The sequence below is a fragment of the Sesamum indicum genome, linkage group LG6, assembly GCF_000512975.1.
Source record: "Sesamum indicum cultivar Zhongzhi No. 13 linkage group LG6, S_indicum_v1.0, whole genome shotgun sequence".
NCBI classification, from domain to species: domain Eukaryota; kingdom Viridiplantae; phylum Streptophyta; class Magnoliopsida; order Lamiales; family Pedaliaceae; genus Sesamum; species Sesamum indicum.
The window spans coordinates 13,732,298-13,749,099 of NC_026150.1; positions in this window are offsets into that span (position 1 = coordinate 13,732,298).

The window sequence follows — 16,802 nt, forward strand, 5'->3', positions numbered from 1 at the left end:
GTATGAAATCTACTGATTTGGTTCTTTATCTACTTAGACCAATTGAATTGCCTTGAAAAATACTTGGAAAAGTCCCACATTCTATTAACTTGAACAACAACTTTCTTGATTGTCCTATTGTGGTTCTGTAAGACCATTAATTGTCTTTGAATAGTTTATTATATTTGGTTTCTCATTCTTACTACATCATAGTTTTCGTATGCTGAATATGAGCAAGTGTAGAAGCAACTGTGGCGCACAAATCTCATTACAGACCTCTGTGCTTGATTTCCTTTATTGTGTCTTGGCTATTAATATGTGCATATATGCCATTGTCAATTTTGAAGCCAAATTAAGTAATTATTGAAAAAATAGCTTTACAAAATATACAACTTTGGTTCTTGTTCTACTCAAGTGTATCAAATTGCATTTTAAAAATTTTCAAAAGCCCTAAGATTTCTCAACTTGAAGAACCACTATCTTGCTCCTCCTTCTATTGTGGTTCTATAAGACCTTTAAATGTCTTCAAAGCAACTTTTACTAAATGAATTCTTTCATTGCCGCTTTATTATCAATTTTTTGACATACTCAACAAGCGCAAGTGTAAAAGTATGTGTCGTGTGGATCAATGGAGACCCTCTATGTTTTATTTCTTTTTTTCTTTTTGTAGCTTTGAAGATATTTGTAAATGCCAACGTCAGTTTTGAAAGCCAAACTCTTACTCCGTGTAGTTTATGTTGTTGCATTCTTAGAAGATCTTTGACATGCTCAACAAGAGCAATGGCAAAAGCATGTGTCATGTGCAGATCACTGGAGACCCTCTGTGTTATATGTTTTTTTCTTCTTTCGTGGCTTCTAAGTTTTAGTATATGCTAATGTCAATTTTGAAAGCCAAATTAAGTAATTCTTAAAATACAGAAATGTTAATTCTGCAAATTTGGTTCTTTCTCAACATAAGCCTATCGAGTTACATTTAAAAATATTTCGAACAGTTCTAAATTCCGTCAACATGAACCATCATCTTCATTCTCCAGTTGTGGTACTATAAGACCATTAATTGACTTTCAAGAAATATTTTGGTACCTGTTGTTTCTCATTGTTACTTTATAGATTTTTGTCATACTCAAAAAGAGCAAGTGCAGAAGCACATGTGGCGTGCGAATATTCGGTGAGACCTCTATGTTTGATTTTTCTACTTTATTTTGTGCCATTTAATGTTTGCTTGTATGCAAATGTTGATTTTGAAAGCCAAATTAAGTAGTTAATAAAAATGATATGAAATCTACTACTTTATGTTCCTCTTAGGTTTGTCAAATTCTATTTGAATGTTTTAAAACCGTCCTATGTTCCATCACCACTATCTTGACCCTTCTTCTATTTTCATTCTATAAGCGCCTTAATTGCCTTCAAAGCAACGTTTTTGACTTCTAGCCTTTCATTATTGCTTTATTTACTAGATTTGTACGATTGGTTAACATCAATGGCATATGGGAATCAACTTCTGGGTACATACTGATTAATGTATCAAATTCTAGACACTAATATTGTGGAATCATGTCTTGTTGTTCAAAATTTTTAACATTATTATGACCATATTCTATGAAGTAATAGTGCAACAAATTCTTTCAATTTGATTGGATAAGATTGTATGCAATTCTTGAGTATAAATGGCTCTTCATTCTAATTTTAATCTTGGTTGCTGAGCTTCATGCTTTTAGAATATGTTAGTGATTTCTAGAGAAGATAGGATTCTCTTCTAGGTCAATGACGATGGATATTTCTTGTTGGGATCTCAACATTGCTCCCTTTGCAACACATTGTTTGATGCTGGACTGGCTTTTAAGAAAAAAGAGTGAGTTGTTGTTATTCCTGATTCTTTCTTAATCTTATTGACAAGTGATGATCCTACTAAGGATTCAAGGTTTGTTTTGCATATTATTATTTGAAATAAATTCTTTATAGTTAGGGTTCAATTGTAGGTTCGAGATTTGATTTAGATCTTTACTGGTGAGAAATGGAGTTCTTTTTTTGATGTTTTCCCAAAGGTTCTTGACATTTTTTTATTGGTTTGAAAGTTCATGTTTATGATGATAGTTGTGTGTATGCGGTCAACTAAAATATGGTGTATCCAATTTGGTATCTTTATTTTTTGAGTCTTTTTCTATGTCATTTGACCAATAAATTTTCTTTTCATTATGTGCTAGAAGTGAAGCCTACACATATTGGCCAATAAATTTTGGTGCGAAGGAGTTCAACTTTGGGAAACGTATCAATCACATTCTTAGTGTTGCACCATGCTTGCATGAAGAAGAAAACATGGGGACATAGCATTGTGACTTGCCACGTTAAAGAATGACATATTAGAGCAATTCAAACTTTGAAAACTAGTAATACACCTAGGTAAGGTATGAGACTATGTAGTTGGTAGAGAATGATTTGATTCTAGGTTTTGTAGGAAGATGATACTTGTGGAGAAGTCGTTTCTCTTTGTAGTATCTGTTTAGTGTAGTTCCCTTTCAATTTGCTTAATTCTAGACAAACACATGCTTGTATACACCATTTTACATTCCATTGTTTGTTTTTCATCTTGTTCATTGTGGAGTCGTTCATCTTATCTTAATTGTAGACATAAAGACATAAAGGGGAGGGTTGTCAAATTGGAAGGCTTTGATCATGTTCCAGTCCATGTGAGTTTGGTGGAGATTCTCAATATTCAGCAGCACAACACTTCTTCACCATCTACTGAATATTGTCTCTAAGTCTATGGATGTCAGCGGAATCTAGGTGCTAATTCCTTGTAATTGCAGTCTGAGAGCTTGTTTTTTCATGTATTTTGCACCCCTTGGTTTGGCAGGGAATATGTAAATTTATTTTGCCTTCTTGTATGTCCTTTGATGGTGACATGCATTTATATTTTGATCAATCAGAATTTGATGATTGTTTTGAAGCAAGATGGTGGATTCATTCTTGGGAAAGGAAAACAAAGTGTTGAGTTTCACTTAGTAAAAGTTAACTTGCCATAACCTTAAACCAAATTCAAGCAGTTAATATGGGCTTGGCTTAATAGTTTTGAGCTTTGACTTGTCATTCATCAAATTATGGAACATGATTTGTGCTCCATGTGTAGTTTATGTAGGACTTCATCTGAAAAACCACTAGGCTTAACGAATTGCATTTACAAATATCTCGAATAATCCTAAATTTCATCAACTTGAACAACCACCATATCTTGGCCCACCTGTTATGGTTCTATATAACCATTAATTGTGTCTGAAGAAATGTTTACTACATGTGGTTTCTTATCGTTACTTTATTAAATTTTTGACATACTCAACAAGAGCAAGTGTAGAAACACGTGTGGTGTGTGGATGTTTGTAGAGACCTCTGTGCTTTATTTTTCTTTTTTATTTTGTGACATTTAATATTTACTTATATGCTGTCAATTTTGCAAGAAAAATTACGTAGTTATTAGAAAAGAGACTTATCAAATCTACATCTTGGTTCTCGTTCCACTTAAACTAATCAAATTGCATTCGAAATTTCTCAAACAGTCCTAAGTTTCATCAACTTGAAGAACAACTATCTTGACATTCCATCTATTGTGATTTTGTATGACTATTAAATGTCTAGCAACTTCCACAACATGTAATCATTATTGCTTTATTATAAGATTTTTCACATATTCAACTAGATCAAGTGCAGAAGCATGTGTGGCATGCCAATCACTTGAGACTCTATGTGCTCTATTTTTTTTCTTTCTTTTGTGGTTTATAAAATTTTCACATATGCCAATATCAATTTTTGAAGCACAATTAGGTAATTAGTAAAAAAAGGAAATATTAAATGTAAAGGTTTTATTTTTTTTCCATTTAAGCCCATCGAATTGTCGTTCAAAGTATTTCAAACAGTCCTAAACTTCATCAATTTGAACAACCATTAACTTCGCCGACCATTTGTGGTTTTATAAGACCATTAATAATATTCGGAGAATGCGTGTACTACATGTGGTCCTTAATCATTGCTTTATAAGATTATTGACATGCTCAACGAGAGTAATTGCAGAAGCATGTGTGCGTGTGGATCTCTGTAGAGACCCCTATTATGGATTTTTCTTCATTCCCTTTTGGCTATTAAGGTGCACATTTATGTTAATGTCAATTTTGATAGCCAAATTGAGTAATTGTAAAAAACAGATTTATGAAATCTACTACTTTGGTTCTTGTTCTACAAAGGCCTATCCAATTGCATTTAAAAATTTTCTCAAAAGTCCTAAGTTTTCTCAAATTCAAGAACCACTATCTTGACCCTCCTTCAATTGTTATTCTATAAGATCCTTAAATGTCTTCGAAACAACTTTTACTACATGTAGTCTTTCATTGTTGCTTTATTATCCAATCTTTCACATACTCAACAAGAGCAAGTGCAGAAGCACGTGTCGCGTGCGGATCACAGGAGACCCTCTATACTATATTTCCCTTGTTTCCTTTGAGGCTTTTATGATTTACTATATTCAAACGTCAATTTTGAATGCCAAATGAAGTATTTATTAAAATAGAGAAATATTATAATCTACTAATTTGACTTTTCTTCCAGTTAGGCCTTTCAAATTGAATTTCATAATATTTTGAACAATCCTAAATTTTCATCAACTTAAATAACCACTATCTTTAACCAACCGTTGTGGTTCTATAAGACCATCAATTGTTTTTGAACAAACGCTTATTATATGTGGTCTTTTAGCATTGCTTTATCTGATTTTTGACATTCATAATAAGAGCAAATGTAGAAGCACTTATGGTTTGTGATCTTTGAAGAGACCTCTGTGCTTTGTTTTCTTTTTTATGTTCTTGGTTTTTTGGCTTTTAATTTTATATATGCCAATTTCATTTTTAAAATAGAGAAGTATTAAATCTACTTACATTTGTTATTCTTCCACTTAGGCCATTCGAATTACATTTAAAAATATTTTGAACAGTAGTAAATTTCATCAAACTGAACAACCACTATCTTTACAAATCAGTTATGGATCTATCAGACAACTAGTTGTGGTTGAAGAAACATTTACTACATGTAGTCTTTCGTCGTTGCTTTATCAGATTTTGACATACTCGACAAGAGAAAGTGCAGTAGCCCTAGTGTTCTACGGATCTTTGAAGAGACCTTAGTGCTTTGTTTACTTTTTTCTTTTTTTTTTGTTTTTCAGATTTTAATGTTTACATATATGCCAATCTCAATTTTGAAAGCATACTTAAGTAATTATTAAAAAAGAGATTTATGAAATCTACTTCTTTTGGTTCTTGTTTCACTTAAGCATATTGAATTGCATTTGAAATTTTCATAAAGTCCTAAGTTTTATCATCTTGAAGAGACACTATCTTGACTCTCATCCTATTTTGGTTCTATAACCTCTTAAATGTCTTCTAAGCAAATTTTACTACATGTAGTCTTTCAGGTACTTTATTATTAGATCTTGACAGACTCACTAAGATCAAGTGAAAAGGCACGTGTGGCGTACGAATCACTAGAGACTCTTGGTGCCGTATTTTTCTTCTTTCTTTTGTGGTTTTTAAGGGTTTCACATATGCAAATACAAATTCTGGAAGGCAAATTGAGAAATTATTTAAAAAGAGAAATATTAAATCTATAGAGTTTTGTTTTTTTCTTTTTCACTTATGTGTAACAAATTGTATTTAAAAATAATTAGAACAATCCTAAATTTCATCAACTTGAACAACCAATATCTTGACCCATTTGATGTGGTTCTATAAGGCCATTATTTTTGTTTGAAGAAATATTTACTATATGGGTCTTTCATCATTATTTTATCAGATTTTTGACATGCTCAACAAGAGCAAGTGCAAAAGCACGTGTGGGGTGTGAATCATTGAAGACCCTTTGTGCTGTATCTTTCTTCTCTCATTTGTGGTTTTTAAGGTTTTTATATAAGCTGATTATCAATTTTGGAAGCCAAAAAGTAATTATTGAAAAAAGAAATATTAAATCTAAAGATTTTAATTTTTTGTTCCACTTAGGCTTATCAAATTGCATTAAAAACATTTCGAACAGTCTCAAATTTCATCAGTTTGAACAACCACTATCTTGACCCACCTGTTGTGGTTCTATAAGACCATTGATAATATTTAAAGAAACGTTTACTACATACGGTCCTTCATCATTGCTTTATAAGATTATTGACATACTCAACCAGAGCAAGTGCAAACCAAATTAAGATATTATAAAAAATGAGATGTGAAATCTACATCTTTAGTTCTTGTTCTACTTAAGCCTATCAAATTGCATTTGAAAATTTTCAAACAGTCCCCAACTTCATCAACTTGAAAAAACACTAACTTGACACTCCTTCTGTTATGGTTTTATTATATCATTAAATGTTGTAAGCAACTTTTACTATTTGTAGTCTTTCATTGTTGCTTTATTGTTTGATCTTTGAAATACTCAACAAGAGTTAGTGCAAAAGCACATGTGGAGTGCGGATCACTGGAGACCCTCGGTGCTATATTTTCCTGCTTTGTTTTGCGGCTTTCAAGGTTTAATATATTTCATTCTCAATTTTGAAAGCCAAATTAAGTGCTTATTAAAATAGAGAAATGTTAAATCTACTTATTTGGTTTTTATTCGACTTAGCCTATAGAAATGCCTTTAAAACTGTTTTGAATAGTCCTAAATTTCATCTATCTGAACAATCACTATCTTGACCAATGTGTTGTGCGTGGTTCTATAAGATCATTAATTGTGTTTGAAGAAAGTTTACTACATGTGGTCTTTCATCATTTTTTGTCAAATTTTTTACATACTCAACAAGTAAAGCACGTGTGGCGTGCGGATCTCTATAGAGATCTTTGTGCTTTATTTTTCGCTTTTGTTTTGTGGCTTTTAATATTTAAGCATATGCAAGTGCTAATTTGGAAAGAAAAATTAAGTAATTAATAAAAGAGATGTTTATGAAATCTACATCTTTGGTTCTTTTTCTACTTAAGCCTATCAAATTGCATTTGAAATTTTTTTAACAATTCTAAGTTTATCAACTTGAAGATCCATAATCTTGACCCTCTTTTTGTTGTGGTTATTTAACATCCTTGAATGTATTTGAAGTAAGGTTTACTACATCTAGTCATTCATTATCGATTTATTATCAGATCTCTGACATACTCAACAAGAGTAAATGCAAAAGCAAATGTGGAGCTACCGGGCCCCTCATTGATAAATTTCTACATGGACCGGATCTTCTTGAGCTATTAGGCGAAACGAAACTTAGCAGTGTTATCAGAGAGGGGCAATTGCAGTGGCCCATCATCATTAACATAGAGTGCTTAGAGATTACACTGGCACTGCCGCCGATCCATGGAGGGAATGATCGTATCACCTGACATTTTCAGAAGGACCAACCTACACCACAAGCACTTTATAGATTATGGGAGCCACCGGGGACGAAAGTAGCTTGGGCTTCACTATTTTCGGGCTCTTTGAAGATCCCTCGCTATTTGTTTATCTTGTGGATGGCAATCCTTGGCAAACTTCCCACGATGGATAAACCATGACTTTCCCAGCTTGGTGATTGTGTGTTATGTGATGAAGGGACGACAAAGACACACACTCACCTTTTCTTACGTTGTCACTTTAGCAGAAGATTCATTACAGAGGTACGAAGACTGGTTCGGATTATATAGCCTAACTGGGATTGGGCAACAAACATTGAGTGGGCTTCACAAAAATGGAGAGGTAAGCATATCATTAACATAGAGTTTCGAGCCTTATTTGCCTCATCGTTTACCACATTTGGAGGGAAAGGAACCACAGGCGATTTGAGCATGTAGAGAGGACGCCGAGCATATTAGCTATCCTGATCATGGATGATATCAGACAGAGGATTCTCAGCATTAATCTAGCCAGTTCTATTAGTACAAGTGCTTTATATAGATCCCTTGGCTTGTCGAGGGAGAAACCAACTGATGAACACCTTGTTGTACTATTATTTTTACTTAATAAAAATTACATTTACCCAAAAAAAACACATGTGAAGTGCGAATCACTAGAGACCCACTATGCAGATTTTCCTTCTTTCTTTTGTGGCATTTAAAGTTTTTATACATCCAATGTAAATTTGCGGAAGATAATTTAATTAATTATTAAAAAAGAGATATATTAAATCTACTGATTTTGTTCTTGTTCCACTTAGGCCTATAGAATTGCATTTAAAAAAATTTCAATGAGTTCCAAATTTCATCAACTTGAATAGCCACTATCTTGACTCACCTATTGTTGTTCTATATGACCATTAATAATATTCAAAGAAATGTTTACTACTTGTGGTCTATCATTTCTGCTTTATAAGATTTTCCTACTTAATAAGATCAAGTGTAGAAGTACATGTGGCATGCGGATTTCTATAGAGATTTCTATGATTGATTTTCTATTTTTCTTTCATAGCTTCTCGTGTGTACGCATATGTCAATGTCTACTACTTTGTTTCTTGTTCCACTAAGGCTTATCTAATTGCATTTGAAAATTTTTAAACAATCCTAAGTTTCATCAACTTGAATAATCACTACTTGATCCTCCTTTAGTTGTAGTTCTATTAATCTTGCATTGTTGCTTTATTACAGATCTTTAACATACTCAACAAGTTCAATTGGAAAACTTCATGTGGCGTGCAGATCACTATAGACCTCTATGTTGTATTTCCCTTTTTCTTTTATGGCTTTTAGGATTTTCGTATATGCGAATGTCAATTTTGGTAGCTAGATTGCGTAATTATTAAAAAAGAGATGAATGAAATCTATTGATTTGGTTCTTGATCTACTTAGTCCAATTGAACTACCTTAAAAAATATTTGAAAAAGTCACACATTCTATTAACTTGAACAATAACTTTCTTGACTGTCTTGTTGTGGTTCTGTAAGACTAGTAATTATCTTGAATTGTTTACTATATGTGGTCTCTAATTCTTACTTTATCATATTTTTCATATGTTGAACATGAGCAAGTGCAAAAGCAACTGTGGCGTACGGATCTTGTTTGAGACCTCTGTGCTTGATTTCCTTCACTGTTTCTTGGCTATTAATATGTACGTATGTGCCAATTTAATAAATTTATGCAATTTATTTGTGATTTATACGTTTATGCAATTTAATAAAATTTTACATAATATTAACATTAATAAACAATTTTGGAACAATTTATGCAATATGAACAATAATACATCAACAAATATAAATAATTATAACTTACATAATAATCATAAAAGTATGATTATTTTGGACTTCTCGATTTGTATATTTTGCTGGTTTATTAAATGAATCTAGTATAAATGAGTGAATTTTGTAACTCATTTCATTTGGGTGAATGGGTGTTGCATTAGTTTATGAATTACATGGCAGTCTAATAAATGTTTAGAACTTATCATTTCAGCAGTACTTTTAAGATAAAATGTGATAGGATACTCATCAGTGGTATACATATAAAATTTAAGGTATTTAATTATTTCAATTTTACTTTTTAAAGATACGTCTAAGTTCCCAAGAAAGGTTTAATGACATTTATGTCTCCCGTACACATATTCACATTTGTAAATATCTAATATATTGTTTTGGAGGCATTTAAAAATCGACCCATATATGTGTCTCTTATTAGCTTTAATGACACTTACAAATAACCCAAAAAATCATATATTAGCCAATTTTGAATTTTGTTTGGACACTTAAGTGTTGTCTCCAAACTAAATCTTCACACTTATAAATGCCCTATTATGTTCTTTTGGAGACATTTAATATATATTAAACAACCTGCATAGTTGCCGCCTATATGTTTTATGGCACAAATAAGTGTCTCGTTATAGTTTTTTATTTTTATTTTTTATTTTGTTATATGGGCACTTGTTTGTGCCTTGTAAATATATCAATACAACATATATATTGTAAATATATCAATACAACATATATAAATGGCCCAATAGATCATAATATAGAGGCACTTTAAGTGCCCCAAATTTTAGTGTGACACCAATATATGCGATACTTACATTAAGTGCCCCAAAAACTATAAGCGCCCTAATATGCACCACATTGAGGCATTTTTTTATGCCTCGACAAAGGATTTATATTGTAATATTGACACAATGCTTTATGATTACTAAAAATATGTACAAGAAAATGTACATCAAATAATATTCAGTTTCATTTATATTGATTAAGTAACAACCTATTTTCTTACTTCTCTTACTTGATAAGAAACTACTATGAAGAACTTAAATATATAAATTCGATTACAAAACCAAAGTACTATTTAAAGTTTGTTATGAAAAATTTTAAAAGCAATTAAACATGGAATTAGCATGTATTCAACTTTACAATTAGTCCGATCATCTAAAGTAAACATAAAATTTTGGCATGTATTTGGCTTTACAAGAAATTGGCATGCATCGGGCTTTACAGTTAGTCTTATAATCCAAAGTAAACGCATACCCAATGCCCAGCCACAACCTCATCCTAGTAAGATAAAAATGAAAGTTAACCTTTACTCACAACATATCCTCTTAAGTTAAGCATGACATCCGCAACTATGAAATAAATGTCCATCTAAAACTTAATCTCTTAAGATAGGCCTGGTGATGGGGAAATTGACTCAGGACAAGTTTTGTATCATCTAAACATATGGAAGGAGTTCCTTGAGTTCGGAAGAATCCAAATTATTGTCATTCCCAATAGTCTATTACATAGTATTTTATCATGTAAAATTCTATCAAGAAAAACTTAAGAAATACCTTTCTTTCATCTCATTCACTCTTATGATCTTCATAGTTATCTGATTGTTAAAGCATTTCTATCCTCGAATGTCAATTTTCTTAGTTAGAATGGCACCCCAAAATGAAATTTTGTGATAAATGGTACCTGCTAAAGCAAGAAAAAAAATTATCAGATTAGAAAGTTGCAAGCAATCTATGTATTTATTTTGAGTGCAACACATCTTGAATAGGATAAACTATATTTAGCTTTCTCTTCCAGATAGAAAATACAATATAATCATTAGCTGACAAGGATTCCTTATTCCACTAGAAATCAAGAAGAAATTTTCATGCTTTTCTAAGAAAAGTTTATTTTATGTCATAAATCAGAATGTAGAAGTTTGAGCTTTCATATCGTCAAACATCCAAACAAGTTAACAAGGCAATGAAAGATGAACTAGTACAAGTAGAAAAAGGTAATAAACACAACGTGTTATTGGCAGCTCTTGACTAGAGTAACACATAACTATTAGGTTCAATGTACACTTCTCCTGGACTTAAATGCATGTCATCATCAAAGCACTTACAAGAAGGTAAAATAAATTTACAGTTTCATGCCAAACCAAGGGCTGCAAAATACTTGAAAAAACATGCTTTTCAGACTGCAATTACAAGGAATTAGCACATATAGTCCGCTGACATATAGAGACTTGGAGAAAATATTTAGTAGATGATGAAGAAGTGTTGTGTTGCTGAATATTGAGGATCTCTACCAAACTCACATGGACTAGAACATGATAAGAGCCTTCCATTTTGACAACCCTCCCCTTTATGTCTTTATGTCTAGAATTAAGATAAGATGAATGACTCCACAATGAACAAGATGAAAAACAACAATGGAACATAAAATGGTGTATACAAGCATGTGTTTGTCTAGAATTAAGCAAATAAAAAAGGAACTACACTAAACAGATGTTACAAAAGGAAACTACTTCTCCACAAGTATCATCTTCCTACAAAACCAAGAATCAAATCATTTTCTACCAACTCCTTAGTCTCATCCCTTACCTAGGTGTATTACCAGGTTTCCAAAATTTCAATTGCTCTAATATGTCACGCTCTTTAACGTGGCAAGTCACAATGTTATGTCCCATGTTTTCTTCTCCATGCCAGCATGGAGCAACACTAAGAATGTGGTTGATATGTTTCCCATAGTTGAACTCCTTCGCACCAAAATTTGTTTGCTCACATGTGTAGGCTTCTCTTCTAGCACATAATGAAAAGAAAATTGATTAGTCAAATGGTATAGAAAAAGACTCAAATAATACAGATACCAAATCGAATACACCATATTTTAGTAGACCGCATACACACAAGCATCATCATAAAGATGATCTTTCAAACCGAAAAAAAAAAGTCAAGAAGCTTTGAGACCTGTCAGGATGTGTTTCCAGGAAAACATCAAAAAATGAACTCCATTTCTCACTAGTAAGATCTAAATCGAATCCTGAACCTGCAATTGAAACCTAACTATAAAGAATTTATCTCCAGTAATATATGCAACAAAAACCTTGAATCCTTCAGCCGGATCATCACTTTTCAATAAGATTAAGAAAGAATTAGGAACAACAACAACTCACTCTTTTTTCATAAAATCCAGTCCAACATCAAATGATGGGTGGGAAAAGGAGCAATGCTGAGATCCCAACAACAAATATCCATCGTCATTGACATAGAAGAAAATTCTATCTTCTCTAGAAATCATTAACATATCCTAAAAGCATGAAATTCCGTTAGGGGGGTAGGGGGAAGCAAAAATAAAGGGTGGGGGGTGGGGGCGGGTAATCGCATAAAATGGGCAAGGGGAGGGAAGGAGGGAGGGAGGGAGGAGGGAGATGTACCAGAAAATGGGGTTGGTGGCGGTGGACGGTGGCGCACAACTGGAGGAGGTGAAAAAAGGCACACTCCACAGTGGCAAAGGGGGGGAGGGAGAAGAAGGAAGGAGGAAGAACGAGAAGAGAAAAAACTCTGCTAAGTATTGTATATATATTGATTTTTGAAAAGGGCATTGCCGTTCCTACAATAGTTCCTAGTGAGTAGAATGACATCGTTGCATTTGACGACCATCAATTAAAAAACCATTCATATTTAGTAACCGTTCCAAATAGAACAAGATGATGTCGTTTTTGTGTAAACTTAATGAGATCGTTCCTAATAATCATAAACCGTTGGTAATAGTGTCTCAAAAAATTAAGAAAAATAAAAAATATAGGAAAAAATTTCTTGACATGTTAATGATTAGAAAAAAGTAGACCAACAAGTAATTAAGGCAATTAGAAACATCTAATGTTACGAATAAAATTAGGCAACTATTCAAAAGATCAAGTATGTTTGTATGTACAAAATTATTAGTCTTACATAAATATAAATAGCATCTTATACTGTTGTAGTGGATCGCATAATCAAACCGTTAAAATTTTAATCGGACCGTTGGATATTATTAAATCAACAAAATACTACATTCAGTGATGTTTCAGACATTTTTGTTGTACGAATCTTAAGATATCGTATCTGATACACAATCAATGATGTTAACGACGATGTAGCTGTCCATTAGACCATCTAATTTTAGATCGGACTACTAGAAATGTTCACATATTGCAAGTATTGTTATACATTTAAATTTAGCATTAATTAGGGTCTCGGATGTAGAGATATCATAATCAAGAACAAAATAATCAAGCTGTGGACATATGTAGGCACGGATTCGGAAACTCATGTAGGATCATTGAAAATTGTTTACGAACCGATTTATCAACACAGTTAGGAACAGGCATGGGAAATGTTCAAACTTAGGAACGACGAAAAAAATATCAAACTGTTCCTAATTTAATTTTCTCTCCAGTTTTTAGTTTGGCACGTATTTAATGTTTTTGGAACATACTTAGGAACGCCAAAATTTAGTCGTCCATTCCTAAGTTTTGAACTTCCCTCTCTTTTTAGAATACCATCCAGATATAGGAACCTTGTACAAACGCTCTAGTAGTTCTAGATCATTCCAAGCTGTAAAAATGTTATACGGAGGAATGGTATGGGAACGATTCTCGAAAAACTGACCGTGCCTAAATTTCAAATTTCCTCTATTTTTAGTATATCAGCCCGCTATAGGAACTATTTTAGGACTGGTCTAGCAGTTCTAGACCATTACAAGGTGTAAAACTATTATACGTAGGAACAGTCTAGGAACGGTTCTAGAAATATTGACCGTGCCTAAATAAAAAAATATTTTTTTGGGTATCCAATATGAGTAACATTTAGGAACAGTTTTCTGAACGGATTGTCAATTCTTGACCGTTCCAAAAACTGAAATTAAGTTTGAAAGTTATACTTCTATAACTTTCAGAATTAAGTTTGAACTTGCACTATTGACATTGCTTTTTGCCACTTTTCTGATTGATCTCTTACATAATTTCTTTTCGACCACTGATAATTCCTCACCAACTCTGACTATAGTCCCATTTACATAGTTAATGTTGTCCAATAACAATTCTAAGCGTCACAATAATTGTTATTGGACAACATTAATTATCAAAATGGAACTGTGGTTGGAGTTAATGAGGAATTATGAGTGGTCGAGAAGAAATTATGTAACAGGTCATCAAGAGAAGCAACGAAAAATAATGTCGATAGTGCAAGTACAAACTTATATTTCAAAGTTATAAAAGTATATTAGAGAGAGAATAGAGAGAGAATAGAGAGAGAAAAAGAAAGATTGAACAAGATAGTGAGATTCAATGAAAAGATAGGAACACATATATATACAAAAAATTAGAACGGTCTTAGCAACGGGCATAGGAACACATAAGGGGCCGTTAAAAAGTAGCCGTTCATTCCTAATTTAGGAACGGCCATTATCATGGTTTTTGGAATGGTTTTCCCAGCCGTTGAAGATCATTTAGAACGGGTATTGTAACACATAGCAAAAGATTCTAAGGAACCGTTCCAACCTCATTTAGGAATACATTTTCGAACTATCAATTTTGAGACATGTTCTACAACGGGTGTAAGAACAGTTAGGTTGTGTCCGTTTCTACATCTAATATAGTGTTCCAAACTAAATTCTAACAAGTTTTCGTTACCAATTTGAAATGGAATATGAAACGGGTCTCATAACTCTTCTTTTTGAAGTCAACTTGGGATGTTTGTGCCGTGCCAAATTCATAATCCAAAAAAATATTCCACCTAATGTCATCTTTCAATATTCGTTCCTCAAGCATTTCAAAATTCAATCCAATAGGGAACGGGGGATCTGACCATGCCAAATCCTACCTTTTTTTGTAGTGTATCACCTGTACAAATAAATACAACCAGTATTACAAAAATCATTCAAAAAATAATCCAAAATCAATTATATAAGCGTTCCAAATGTTGTCCAATGTGTTCCAATTAAAAAAATATATTTTTATAATCACATACAATTTTAGGAACGGTCAATATATATGTGTTCTAGTGACCGTGCCAAATTAGAATGGTTCTCCACCTACTGTTTGTAAATATTTGTAACATTGTCCGGTCCAGAATAATATTTTTCAATTACTAACCCTTCCAAATAACAAACAAACCGTTCTAGAACCTATTTCAAATCCCATATTTTTTTATAGTATTTGAGTTGGTGCCAAATTAATCATTCTTAATATATTAATAATATATTAAAGCACCTAATTAATAGTTATTTTTTGTAATACCTATGACAATCTTATTAATAACTATGATAAAATTATAATATGTAATACAAAAATTTCAAATGACATTTTGAACCATTCACACCTTTTACAACAGTATAGGTAATGCTTATCAATAGTTTCATGCTAATTATTTCTTATTTTCTATTCCTTTTTGGGAAAACATGTATATATACATGTGGTGATGGTTCAAAATTAGATTTTATACATTTCAATACTTTTATAAGAAAAAATTTCTATCATACATTGTTGAAAAGATTACGTCATATCCTGACATTTTTTCTTATTACATCATAGACGAAGAAAAATTTATATAATAAAGTCAACGTCACAATAACTTTTGAGTTCAAAATTGTTCTGCAAAGGGAAAAATAGACCCTTGGAGGGACACCCTTCAAATACTTGACAACATGGATTGCAGCTGCAACATGTGCCTCACATGGATGATTAAGAAACTGACTTAACTGTTGCACACTATGAGATATGTCTGGCCTGGTGAAACGCAACGATATGATTCAGGATTCCATAAAGAAGCCCCACAAATTCAAACTATGCTTCAATCATTGTGCAAATGGCGTAGAAACTGACTTTTGCATGCAACAAACTAGTGTCTCGAACAATATCGAGCAAATACTTATTCTAGGAAACATAAGTCCTTGTAATGTCACGAGCAGTCTCAAGCCCAAGAAAATATCGAGCATCCCCAATGTCCTTAATTGTGATGAGATCATGTAAATATGTCTTAACACTTTGAATATCAGATAAAGAAGGACCTGTGAGCAAAACATGATCCATGTATACTAAAAGAGCCATCAATCCATTTTTAGTGCACTTGGTGAAGGGGCAATGATCATGTGCAGACTGCAGAAAACTAAATTGCTAGAGCCTACGTGTAAATTCCATATTCCATCGGCTAGAGGCCTATTTCAGGTAGTATAATGAACAATCCAACTTTCAAACCTTACCTGTTTCTATGCAATAACCTTCTAGAGGCAACATAAAGATATCCTCATCTAAATTCCAATGGAAAAATACGTTGTTGATGTCCATCTGTTGGATAAGCTACTGATTTGCTATAGCCATAGCCAAAAAAGTTCGAACTGCGACAATCGTTGCAACTGGATAGAAAATGTCTATGTACTCAACTCCTTCCACTTGATTATACCCCTTTGCAACAAGACAAACTTTGTCTCTTCACATTCCCATTAGCCTTTAATTTTGTTTTATAAACATAGTTACAATCTATTTCTTTCATTCCAGCTGGTAGAGGAGTTGAACACCAAGTATTATTGCTTTCCAAGGCATAGATCTCATTTCTCAGGGCTTCTCTCCATTCGTCAT